Source organism: Mastomys coucha, unplaced genomic scaffold, assembly GCF_008632895.1.
Source record: "Mastomys coucha isolate ucsf_1 unplaced genomic scaffold, UCSF_Mcou_1 pScaffold4, whole genome shotgun sequence".
NCBI classification, from domain to species: domain Eukaryota; kingdom Metazoa; phylum Chordata; class Mammalia; order Rodentia; family Muridae; genus Mastomys; species Mastomys coucha.
The window spans coordinates 17,081,057-17,094,917 of NW_022196910.1; the positions used below are offsets into that span (position 1 = coordinate 17,081,057).

At 43.6% G+C, this 13,861-nt stretch overlaps 1 protein-coding gene across 2 annotated transcripts in view; it reads right to left on the bottom strand.

The window, feature by feature from the left end:
- Nr1h4 (nuclear receptor subfamily 1 group H member 4) overlaps positions 1-2,845 on the bottom strand; it is a 92,201-nt gene extending 89,356 nt beyond the window's left edge. For both annotated transcript variants that reach the window (XM_031349533.1, XM_031349532.1), the window contains exon 1: positions 2,581-2,845. The gene's annotated coding sequence lies outside the window, so the exon portion shown is untranslated. The remainder of the gene's footprint in view (positions 1-2,580) is intronic.
- Positions 2,846-13,861: the final 11,016 nt, after the last annotated feature.

Genomic DNA, 13,861 nt, shown 5'->3' on the forward strand with positions numbered 1-13,861 from the left:
AAGAAGAAGAAGAAGAAGAAGAAGAAGAAGAAGAAGAAGAAGAAGAAGAAGAAACAGCAGCAGCAGCAGCAAAGATGTAATATGTGATGATTATGTCCCCGTGCAGCTTAGGACTCAAGAAACATCATGCTGCCTTTTAGCTCCATCTCTGCTAGCAGAAAAATACGTACACAATAAGAAATAGCTAGGAGGAAGCTGGTGGCATAGCTTAATGATAGATCTTGTATTTAGTGTGCATAAGGCCCTAAGTTCAAATCCTAGCCCTACCACCTCCATAAAAAGACTGGGAGTTGGATTTCTTTTACTTCACACTCCATGTCACGTGGACTAAAGGGAAAATGAGATGAGAAGCAAAGTGGGGAATGCTTGACCCTTCAAGAGAAGACCCTATTTCCTTCCTTTCCACGTCCAGAGTCTTTGAAACCCTGTCACATCCAGACAAGCACTGCTGCACCATCCACCACCCACAGCCTCTGTGAACCACAGAGCTCGGATCCCTTCCAAAATGTCCCCAAATCATTCCACTGTGATCATTCCAGGCTTTAATTAAGATGCTGATAACTGAAGTGTCCAATCGGCTCTTGCAGCCTGGCGGGTTACACAGCACAGAGCTCTGCTTTCCACTTCCCCTGCTGATAGGGCAAGTCATTAGAAAAATGCCTTGTGCATGAGGTTTTAAGAATCTTTAAAATATTTGTGGTTTTCCATAACCAACCCTGTCAAACTGAAACAGCTGTCAGCTGTCAATTCCAAGTTTTTCCCAGACTGCAACAAGATCAGGGGAGCAAGGGCAGAGTCACACTCCAACCAAGTCCTGCTCCTTCTTAGCTGTCTGTCCATGGAGAGGTAACTCATATTCTTTGAGCTTTGTTTTTCTTTATCTCTAAAATGGGTACTCACAAGACTTCCACACCACAGAGCGCAATTGTGAGAAGGAAATAGGCAGTTTATGTAAAGCCTGGAACATTTAGTAGAGATGAAATTAAAGTTAGCTTCACCTCTTTCTCTGTCTCTGTCTCTCTGTCTCTCTGTCTCTGTCTCTGTCTCTCTGTCTCTGTCTCTGTCTCTGTCTCTCTGTCTCTGTTTCTGTCTCTCTGTCTCTGTCTCTCTGTCTCTCTGTCTCTCTCTCTCTCTCTCTCTCTCTCTCTCTCACACACACACACACACACACACACACACACACACACACACACACAAACTTCTCCTTTCCTCACAGGGTCCTTGAGCCTTATAACTGCTGTGTATCCTGTATGGTTTGCCCTGATCTTGGAGTCAAGCCAAAGACGGTACCATGTTCCTTCTTCCTCTACAGGAGAGCTGTGTGCTGAGAAACACTGCTAGAGATATCACAAAAGGGTGTCTGGAGAACAAAGCTCTGTCCTGTCTAGAACTTCATTTGTGAATTGGGAGTTACATCAGTACTGTTGCGACACTGTCAGCAAAACACAAGTGTCCAGGGTGCAAATGGCACAGGTCCACCATTTGGGAGGGGGAGGGAGGGATTCAGAGAGGAACGTGTCTATCATTTTAGAAAAACCAAAGCCAGGAACACAAGACAGCTTCCCAACTATCTTTCTTTCTTTTCTTACTTCTCATGCCCACTTTTAAGGAAAAAGAACACACACACACACACACACACACACACACACACACAAATGCACTTTATGAAGGTGTGGTAGACATAAAAAAGATATACAATCATCATCATAATCTACATCATAAACCAAGTCATCTTCCCCTACGGTTTCTTCCTCATTTTCTTCTTATTAACATGAGCTTAAGGGTTCCCAGGCCTGTCCATCTTCAGCACGGCTGCAGGGGCTCTAAGAGAGCATCAACGATCTCCAGAACACAGGTGGGACTCGCTGGAGCTGAGAATCTGAGGCAAGTCATCAGTGAGCCCCCAGACCCTCCTTTCTAAATAAAAGTTCAATTAGGAGGAATTCTCCCAGTTCCTCGCTTGCCCGTGTCACTGTGGCAGTGGCAGACTAGCAGGCCTCATGGTCAGCTTCCCCCTCCCCCCAGGGGCGCTTTAATAATGGAGTTCTTCCTCAGGGTGTTTCTATCACTTTTAATATGTCTCTGATATCAGTGCTAGAAGCGGGAGGCAATCGAAGAGAGTGTTAACTGACGCTTAAAGAGAAAGCACTCTGAAGCTACTCAACTAAGGAAAATCTTAATGTCGCTGAAGCCTGGTCTCGGTAGTCGTTTCTTCAGTCCACGGTAGCCTGACAAACGGACACGGAGGTTTGGCAAACTGCCAAAAGGTAGCACGCAGCATAGGTCAGTCGAATCAGTGTTGAGCCATATATATATGGAAACCCACTATTTGTAGCGCTGCCCTCTGGAGGACCAGCATGTGGAAGGGATGGTTATCAAGTGTTGTTCAATAAGAAAGCGGCTTCAGCTCTGACTGTTAGAGTTGCCTTCTCTCCCGGCGCCTCAGTATTTTTATATCAAACTGCTAACTCTAGAGTTCATCCACTGACTAAAATCACAGGCATCTAAGAGCGGCATGCAAGCAGTGTTCTTTCTCTGCTACCCTGAGAGACACACACTTCCAGACGACTAGGTACTTACTTGGATTGTTTTGGGCCAGAGATGTCCAAGGCCCTGAGAGGATTCAGAGCCCAGCCTTCCTTTCCAAAGCCCAGTAATTTTGCTGTAGACGCTCAGAACTCAGTTCTTCTCTGGGGTGAGATGAGGAGACAGTGGGCTGAGGAGGAGAGGGAGGGGAGACTAGAGTAGAAGCCTGGGTGACCACAGGCACCAGCCTTCCGGCATAAGCTACAGCATCTCTCCCTTGGCTCTGTGCCTCATGGACACAGATTAGTCATTAACAGTCCTTCCCTGCTAAATGATGTAAACACAGAAAGGAATCTTGGAGAGCCTTGGAATTGCCAGCATAATCCAGAGACAGGGAAAGTGGCAGGCCCCAGAGCCCCATAGCTCACCTTGCATAACAGGTCTGCTGGCTGTCTTGTAAGGTCTCTGGAGCCCAGATTTCTGCCTCACTCTGCAGTTTCTTTCATAGCTCTGTTAACTTACCAGACATGAAAACTAGAAGGGATGATCTGCCTTGAGCCGTCTCTCCCAGGCTTCCTGCATCAAGTTGTAAAGATGCCTAATGATTCTGTCTTCGAAATGCCTTTTTCTGAGCCACCCTGATCCTGTGGTAGGTTGGGCCTACTACAGCTTCCTGTCTGAAGAACAATGGTAGTCCATTGCTTCCTTCTTGCCTCTTTTTCAGTCTTCTGATTGCACCGAGCATTAGCATTGAGCATGTGGCTTCTCCGAGATTTGGTTTCTTCATCTGTAGAACCAATACATATAGAGGAGCTGAGGGGATGTGTTGACAGCCAATAGTACAAGTGGTTAAAAGGTTTACTATGTGCCTAGCATATAGCAACTGCTTAATAATTTTGCACCATCTTTTCTCTTCTTTATTACTTGCAAAAAAGTATTATCTACCTACTGTGTGCCCAGAAACATTGTAGGTACCTTAGTATGAACTCCCAATAGGTTCTTACAAACTGAGAAATAAACACAGCATGTCAGACATTTGTAAACACCTTGATCCCCAATCACCCCTTCCTAACCCAGGTTTCTAGAACTTTTTCACATGCCATATCCCAGAGATCTCAACTTCTGCCCACCCACAAAAAGCTTCTGTCTCCACACATTAAACCAAGACTTCCCCAGATGATCCTTAAATTAATTACCCTCTATGCATAGCAATGAATCATCCAGACACACTCATCACCTGGCCCTATCTATCCACCCAAATCCCCCAAGCCTTGGTCTGTACTTCCTTCTGCCCTGAATGCTTTCAGCCTTATACTTTACAGTTTCCACTCTACTCTTCTATGAAAGCAAAATTTCAGGAAAGAAGACATGGCAGCAGATGTATTGGCATCAATCATTGGATTATAACATGAAGCTTCTGCATGAAACATCACATTATTACTTGTAACGCTATCAGTCAAAAAGAGAAACTAACAATGTTTCAAAATGGCACAAACGTGTGTTTGTGTATGTATGTGCACATGCCTGTGCATATGTGCGACAATGTGTCTCTGTGTATATACACTTATGTATCTGTGTGTGTAATCACATGCCTCTGTTGTATGCCTGTGTGTCTCTCTGTGCATACTTGTGTGTCTCTCTATGTGTATTATGTGTCTGTGTGTGTGTGTGCTTCTCTGTGTGTGTGTGTGTGTGTGTGTGTATGTATGTGTGTGTGTGTGTGTGTGTCCTGGTATAAAAATCTGTTTAATGGGAGATCTACATTAAAATCTTTTGGAAATGTTACTTCATACTTCCCTTTTTCACAGGTAGGTTGTATCCCACCACCACCGACAACAACAACACCTTCTGTGCCTTCCTGATGTCCTACAGCACACTCCTCTGATTCTGCCAATTCTTTGTTTGGACAAACATTTTGCCAACACTTCCTGTCCTCTTCAGCCCTGATCTGCCCCAGCAACTCCAAGCCCAATTCTTCTTGGTGAAAAAATATCTGCTATATGGTTTTGTTCTCTAGCATTACTGAAGATGATGGTTAAAGACTTGTGCACCAGCCACTTGGGTTGAATTCTCAGCTCTGCCACTCGTGAGTTGGGTGATCTTAAGGCTTGGGCTTTTGCTTAACAGGTCTTGGTCTTGGTCTCAATTTCTCATCTGTAAGATGAAGATGTAATTCCTATGTATTCTATGGAGAGATTTTAAATAGTGTATGCAGAGTGCTGGCATCTCAGGCAGTATCTGTTATAAGAAGGTTCTACGCAAGGAGTAGTTGGCCAGAATTTTCTCTGGAAGGTTTTTTTCCAAAAAGACCACATGCTCCTTAAGGATAGAAAGGTTTCCCCCTCCTTTGGATTACTGTTTCTGCACAAAGTACCACTGGCCAACACATACCTGTTTTCTCAAAAATTTCAACAATTATGTGTTTGAACCTCATACCATTAAATTAATCTACCAGAAAAACCTTTGTCTTAGGGTTTTACTGCTATGAAGACACACTATGACCAAGGCAATTCTTATAAATAAAACATTTAGCTGGGGCTGGCTTACAGTTTTAGAGGTTCAGTCCATGATCTTCATGGCAGGAAGCATGGCTGCATGCAGACAGACATGGTGCTGGAGAAGGAGCTGAGAGTTCATCTTCATCTGAAAGCAGTCAGAACGAGACTGTCTTCTGCAGGCAGCCAGGAGACTGGAATTCCACATTGAATGAAGCTTGACTAGGAGACCTCAAAGCCCACCCCAACAGTGACATACTTCCTCCAACAAGGCCACACCTACTGGAACAAGGCTATACCCTCTAATAGTACCATTCCCTCTAGGCCAAGCATTCAAACATATAAGTCTTTGGGCAGGGGCTTGGGGGCGGAATAAACCTACTCAAACCACCACAATCTTCTAAAACTTACCTTCAAAATATACATCCAAATCTAACACCTTTTACCACCTCTGCTGTGATCCCTCTGGTCTATGCCTGGCTGTTTTCACCTGGGTTCACACAATAGGCTCCCAAATGGTCTCTTTATTTCTGCATTCCCTGCGTTCCATTCCAGCACTGTGGCTAATTAATGCCATGAAGACAAAAGCACTATCTCTTTATTAAGCCTCAACCCTCACCCCTCATGGCTCAGGGAATGTCAATAAAGAAGAAGTGAAAAGATCTGGATGACGGGGAGATATGCTTATGAAATGCTGTTTTCTGAACATTGCGTGGCTACAAGACCATGCACACCTTGAACACCATCAAGCCAGTCAAAGCTTAAGCATAGGTGAGGGGGTGTTCTCTAGGCCCTGCCCATTGCTGAGGCATTCTTAGTGGTTGATAGCTGCTGGGAAGCGGGGGAAGAATCATTCTTTTTTTGAGAGTCTTACCACTGGTAGGTTTCCCATGCCCCGGTGGCTGGCCCCATACCTCTTACCCCATTTGGGCAGCACTAACTGAACATAACAAAAGAACACAGGGATGATTGGAAGGGAAATGGGAGTGGATTTGATTGTATTTCATTGTGTGCAAGTACGAAATTCTCAAGGTTAAAGAAAAACACTTAAAAGCATCATGTCGCTACTTTGCTCAAAACCCCCAATGGGTTTTCCTCTTCTCCAGACCAAAGATCTAATCAAACCTCTTACTGTGATCTATAAAGACCTACATGTCCTGCAACTCCATGACTTGTCCCTACTCTCTTCTCTTACTTGCTCTAGTCATATAGCTTCTGTCCCACTCATTGAACCTATAAAGTATCTTCTATTCTCAGTGCCTGTTGTGGTTGACAGCTCTCGGGGCCAAGCAGCTATCATCTTGAAAGGTTCAGTTATGACCCTTGCAAAATGTTTACCCTAGTTGTTCTTGTTGACTGCTTACATTCTTCTCGTAGAGAGGTGGATCCAGCCACTCCCTATCTATGCTGCCCTAATTGTGCCCAGTCTGGGGTAAGGAGAGGTATAGGAGACTATGCAGCTCTAGGGGAGGGGTCTCCATCTATCTAGATAGACAAAAGCCATCATCCCTGCTGAGTGAAGACTGGGCTGTCTGGTAACGTCTTTGTGAAGGAGGCACCCACAACCCTATAAGCAATCCTCGCACCTATGGTCTGTAAGAAATCTGTAAACTGACCGATTCCCTATAGAGAACTTTAGTGGAATTGTGTATCAATCTGTTGTATGTATGGTTTATGCCTTTCCCTAGGGGATGGAGGGGAATTAACAAAGGGGTGTCTATGTCATCTGTTCTACAGCCTGGAAGGATCTTTGGCCAGATACCTGTCACATACTCAGCTTATCACTCACTTATCTGAGAGGCCTCTCTGGACATACAACATATAACAGCATGGTTCTCCCTGCTCCCACCCCATTCAGTCTCATCTTTTTTAAAAAAAGATTTATCTATTTTATATATGTGAGTACCCTGTCACTGTCTTCAGACACACCAGAAGGGGGCATTGGGTCCCATTACAGATGGTTGTGAGCCACCATGTGGTTGCTGGGAATTGAACTAGGGACATCTCGAAGAGCAGTTGGTGCTCTTAACCACTGAGTCATCCCTCCAGCCCCTCCATTCTCCATCTTATCTTGCTTTATCTTTTCCTCACAGCACATGACATGTTGTACTTACTTGCCTAATATCTGTTTCATCACATGGAATGTAAGCATCTCTGTCTTGTTTACTGCTGTGTCATTGATTGCTAACTGTCTGAAACAACATGCTGGTGTAATTAGGAGGTACCATGGCCTAACCCTGGAAGCTTTTCATCCACCCAGGCACAGAGGTTCTCAGCAAGATGATAACAATGAGTGAAACCACCTAAAGAACAGATGGCATCTATTTGTATTTTGTGAATTCACAGAAAATCGCATGTTATCATCATAAAACCATGGTGCTGCAAGCCTTTAATCCCAGCACTTGAGAGACAGAGGCAGATGGATTTATGTGAGCTCAGTGCCGGCCTGGCCTACAGAGTGAGTTCCAGGTCAGCCAAAGCTATGTAGTAAGGTCTCATCTCAAAATGTTCTGTGTTAATCATGACAAACAGAAAAGCACTCCTTATAGGAATAATTCCAACTGTCACAGGGAGAAAGAAGGGTGTAGGAACAAGCATTTATTAAGCCCTTATCATTTTCCACAAAGTCGCTGTCCACTCAGCAGGGAACAGAACAATATAGTCTCCACCTTCCCACAATTTACCTAGTGAAGGTGAATAGTTTAGAATTTTCCTCATGGTAGTATATTATGAAGGAGAAGGATTTGGTGCTGTGCTGGTATTTGTCAAGTCTTTGCTGTTGCGATTTGCATAGGAAGTGAACCTGGGAAAAAAGATTACATGTTGAAGACTGGTTTTGAACTGTGGAGCTTTGAAGAGGTCATTAGATCACGGAAGAACTAAGTTCATCCATAAATGAATCCCATGATGAGTTGCTTCCAGTCCTCCCTATCCTACCAAGAGAGAAACCAAGTGGAAAACCAAGCGTCATTTTTAATTGTGTGATGGGCCGTGAGTGGCTCATAAGGTCTGTAGGTCATGAGTTGTTATTTGTCTGTGTAAGAGTAGCTGGTAGAACACTAGAGCAAATCCGGGGCTGACACACTGCTTGCTGTACTCTGGAGACAGGTAGTAGTGCCAATAACAAATGTGGTTATCAATTAATGGAGCCATTGATTCCATCACACGTGTGCACTGATAAGAGCTGGACTTCAGTGGAATGTTATCATCTGGCAGTTTGGAGATCTGGGAAGGAATGACTAGCCAGAAGTTCAGCCTATCAGGTCTGAGAGAAGAGATAAAAATCAGGGAGGCAGAGAAGGGACACTCATCCGTCTGCCTTCCCTGCTGGAGCAATGGAACCGGCTGACTCCATAAAAGCAGCTACTAAAAGTCTATATCATGGCTGGGAGACAGCTATGGCGAGAGGTAGTGTTTCACCTACAATCACAAAGACTTGAGTTCGATTCCCAGAACCTACTTTTTAAAAGCCAGGAATGGTATCACACATTAGTAAATCCAGCTCTGGAAAAGCAGAGACAGGCAGGTTACTGAGGGCCACTGGCTACCAGCCCAGCTTACTTTGTGAGCCTCAGGCAAATGAATGACCAGTGGTGAAGGCACATGTTCCTCTTGCAGGACCTAGTTTGAGTCTCAGCACCCGCATAGCCTCCATCTGTAAGTCCAGTCCCCCTTCTGATTGAAAGTCCTGTTCTGACCAGGCATGCACTTGGTGCATATACATACATGCAGGCAAACACTCAGATTCATAAAATAATAAAATTATTTTTAAAGTGGGGGTGGCACCTGAGGAATGTCATTTGAAGCTCTCCTCTAGCCTAATGTACAAACATACACATGCATATACATGCATGCATGTCCACCTCAACACATACACAAAAGCCACACAACACAAGTCATAATTCTGCAAGAGTAATACGTTTCAAGATATGGCAAAGATAGTACCAGGCTGTGGTGGCGCACGCTTTTAATCCCAGCACTTGGAAGGCAGAGGCAGGCAGATTTCTGAGTTTGAGGCCAACCTGGTCGACAAAGTGAGTTCCAGGACAGCCAGGGCTGCACAAAGAAACACTATCTCAAAAAAAAAAAAAAATGTGGCTAAGAACCTGTACACACCTTCTCCATATAAGTTTTTTTTTTTTTTTCATTTTATGCTTGGGGACATGGGTCTGCTTCTCAATCTCCTATATTTGATGCTCGCAGTTTCACTTGGAAACTCAATAATTTCTTTTTTTTCTTTTTTCTTTTTAAAGATTTATTTATTTATTATATATGAGTACACTGTAGCTGTCTTCAGACACACCAGATGAGGGTGTCAGATCTTATTATGAATGGTTGTGAGCCATCATGTGGTTGCTGGTATTTTAACTCAGGACCTTCAGAAGAGCAGTCAGCGCTAGAGGTCTCATATTTTTGGTTTGTACGGAGTCTAATAAGTTATGTGGCTATAACTCATCCATTAATTCGAACAGCATAACCTTCCTTTTGTTTGGTACTTTTGAGAACTAAAGCAAAAATTCTCAACCTGGTGGATGAAGGCCTATGACACAATATTCATGGAATCGCTGTGCGTGAGAAGCACAGAGCCACACATAACGAGGGCACTAGCTGCCTAGGTCTTTTGTTCGTCTCGTGGCTATCGTTTCAGCCCTAGGTGGAATCAAACTACACTTAACTCATTCTTTTATAAGGCAGGAAGACCCACTTCATGGTATGTGATGCTATATAAGTTAATTAGATGTGAAATATTGAAAGCAAGTAATTCAATAAAAATGTAATAGATAGATGACAGTCACTGTGGTACTTGAGTGCTATTGTGTGTCCAACCTGCATTTAAAAAACAAAAGTTGCTGAAAGATTGTTAATAGGCAGCACAAATGAATGTGCTGGAGGATATGACCTACTTTACATTTAGAAAGGGCTCTATCTCTCTGGGAAATAGAGCTGACAGCTTTCTTCCTTTAAGATAAATAAAGATACTCCTCAGGAAAGCAAGGGTTTAGACCTCCCAGGTGGAACAGTGTTAACACTGTTCTTTTTGTGTCTTGGGGCTGGGAATAAGCCTAACTACAAAGAAGAATCAGATACAAGGAGAATCATGGTCTCCAGCTCCTTAGAAATAGCTCTGAAATGGAAGAGCTCACCAGCCTACACACTGAAAGCTGGCATCCAGTATCTACTATTCATGGCTTTGAACACTGCTTGTAGAATTCCCTACTTAAAGACACAGTCCATGTGGATGCTTGTCTCCTCTGTGCTCCCAAAGAAACACCACCATGCTCAGAACTTTATTAAAACTATTTATTTCCTTATCCGTCTCCCCCACTAGCTGACATCTCCATAAAGCTCAGTACTGTGTGCCACTGCTGCTACTTCTCATCTGGCCCCTAACCTTAAAAGAGCACCATGCCTGCCCCAGGTACTCAATGAATCTCTATAAATAAGTAAAACAATGAATTGCATGTAATATAGAAACAGCTCCTACAAATCAGTAAGAGACCACCAACAACAACAAAAGAAAAATTGAATAAGGTCAATGTGATGGTCTGAGTAGGAATGGCCCCCATAGACTCATGTGTTTGAATGCTTGCCCCATAGAGAATGGTCCTACTTGGTGTGGCCTCATTGAAGGAAGTATATCATAGTGGAAATAGGTTTTGAAGTCTTATATATGCTGAAATTAGGCCTAGTGCAGCAGAGTCTCCCTCTGCTGCCTGTGGATTAAGATGTAGAACCCTCAGCCCCTTCTCAAGCAACTGCCTGGATGCTGCCATGCTTTATGCTATGGCAATAATGGACTGAGCCTCTGAACTGTAAGCCAGACCCAATTAAATGTTTTCCTTCATAAGAGTTCCTATGTCATGGTGTCTCTTCACAGCAACAGAAACCCTAACTAAGACCGTGTGCAAAAACAGCAGACAGAAAAGTTAAGTAAAAATATCTGCTAAGCATATAAAGACATTCAATTACAATCAGAATAATAATGATAAATAAAAAGAGTAAAAATGCCTTCTAGATGCACTAAAGGACATTCGAACTCAATCATTAAGGAGGAGTACAAATTAAAACCAAGGTATCATTTTTTCAGTGATCAAATGAACAAAGGCATAAGGATGCTCACTGACATAGCACAGGGCAGGGAACAGCCCTTCCATGTTTTGCTGATATGGATGTAAGACTCCAAGAGGAAAAACTGCAAGTGTGCAAAATCTTCTCTAACGATTCCACATCTAGGCGTTTGCCCTGAAAGACATGGATTCGTGGGTATGAAAGTGGATTTCATGGCTGGGCTGACTTCACTCTGGTGTATGCTGTGCTTACTTGTTAGAGCCCTGGCACACTTACTTCTTTAGTAGCAAACACTGTTGTCTGAGATCCAGGCCTTTTCCAAGAACCCGCAGACTTACACAACTCATCAAGCCAAGAGACAAGCACCCATCACTCTCAGAGTCCTCTGGGACCACACTTCAACACTGTGGACAGCATCGCTCTCATTAGTCAGGGTCCACGGTGTAACAGTTGTTAAATATTTGGATATCATTCCTATGTTCAAGGTTATTCGCTGCAACACACAGGGTGACAGCCAAACTTAGGAAATAGTCCAGTCAGTAGCCGGTGCTGACTGAAGCCTGCTCTGTGCCACACACACTGCTGGAGGTGTGAGACTGATTAGCCTATTTAACCCTCACAGTCACCCAAAGTGGAGTTACTGTTGCAGTTTTCATTCTGCAGTTATAAAGCTAACCAACAAAAAAGTGGGTGGCCATGTTCTTAGCGCTAGTACATTCTCTGACAGAATTCACTCAGATAATATCATTCCAAAGCCTATGCTCTTAAAACCACATGTGTGACAGAAAGGGCTTAATGAAATAAATTAGGATTTATTCCCTGGAATGGATTGCCATATACAAGCTGAAGTTCTTTATAAATGCATAGTGTCTTAATTAGGATTTTACTGCTGTGAACAGACATCATGACCAAGGCAACTCTTATAAGGACAACATCTAGATGGGGCTGGATTATGGGTTCAGAGGTTCAGTTCATTATCACCAAAGCAGGAACATGACAGCATCCAGGCAGGCATGGTGCAGGAGTAGCTGAGAGTTCTACATAATCTAAAGGCCTCTAGGAGAAGACTAGCTTCCATGTGGTTAGGAGGAGGGTCTCAAAGCCTACCCCCACAATGGCACACTTCCTCCAACAAGGCCACACCTACACCAGCAAGGCCACACCTCCTAATAATGCCACTCCCTAGGCCAAGCATATTCAAACCATCACACTAACCAAGCTGAACTGCTGTAAAGAAAATACAGAATAAGGTAGCCACCCAGTTTGTACATAACACACATGTGCATATACATGTGTGCCTATCACAAAGTATATATGTATCATATACAAATACATCCATGAGTACATGTTAAAAATCATAAATTAGCGGCATAGAACATGTCAAGAATGATGCCTATGAAACTGCCAACATGAGTAACCAGTCTCTAGAGGACAGCAGATAAGGAAAAGTGCGTGCTCTGTGGGTGCCTTATATTCTGTTTGAATTTTATAGCAAGTCCATATTTCATGAATTAAACAACAAATTGCCAATATTTAAAAGGATGATGACAAGTACACAAACAGTCTGAGACAGAAAGTTTAAAGGGCTTAGAGAGAAAGAGGAACAGGACACAGACTAAGTGTAGCCGCATGTCCAGCCCTCTTAGAGGACAAAGCATGTGAGGATCTTTAGGGAGTAGAGGAAGGGCGTCGTGGGGGAGAAACAGAGATAAAGAGGCTGGGACCATGGTTAATAGTGAGCCACAAATGCCTCGAAGGTTACTAGAGGTGCATGTGTCCCACACTGCTCAGGGACAGCTAACCTGTAAGTGTGGTGGGTCCAAAGGGCTCGAAGGGTGCACATAAAAAGTCACCACATGGGTCCACAGTCTATGGACAGAGGAATATAAATACAAACTAAAAATGTCCACACCTCATTCTGTCCCCACAGCCAGGGCTGATAAGGATAAGCTGCTGCTCTATCCCCAAGGGACAAGGCAAGAAACAAAGAAGTAATTGAAGGCTTGGGAGAAAAATAGGACCAAGAAAAAAAATGGCTGAAGGAGCTGAGATTGTTGTTTCTGAAGAAGAACAATTACTGTCCCCAACTTGATGACAGTCTTACCACTCATTGTCGAGGGGTGGGGGGAGGGAGGAATGGTGACCAGCTGTTCTGTGCCACCACAAAGAAGACAAAGGAGGAAAGGGCTTCAACTCAGCACGAGCGATTTAAATGGAACTCCGAAAAATCTTTGTCAGAGAAAAGAAACTAATGTTGTTAAGCAGCGAAGGAAAAGATTCTGGCTGAAGATGTGGCCCTAATGTCCTCTCTCCTAACTGGCTTGAAGATGGAGAAATCAACCCTGCTTTGAGTTCCAATCCTTAAAGGCAAGATGCCCTACTGTCCCATATGGGTTTCTACATCTGAAACAATAGGAAAACACTGGACCCACAGCAAGACCATGGGTTGAGAAAGAAATCTCTGAGACATGTCATAGGGTCACAAGAGATCCTGTGCTCAGTGCTTTCAGAATGGGACCTAGCATGTGGTAAAGTCTCACTAGAGAGCATCTGCCACTCTTCTGTGTAACAGAGAAGGTATTTATTCACAGCGAATGTCTTATGCCACTTTTAGGCCAGCTTTCTTAATTGTTCTACTTATCCGTTAGGTAAAGAGGAATCAAGTGGTTCCTATCTCGCATCTCACAGAGTCCAGGTCTGGAAATAAAATAAGCTGTGCCTAATATTTATGGCACAGGTCCTCCTGTGACATAGCCCGTCTTTTTTTTTTT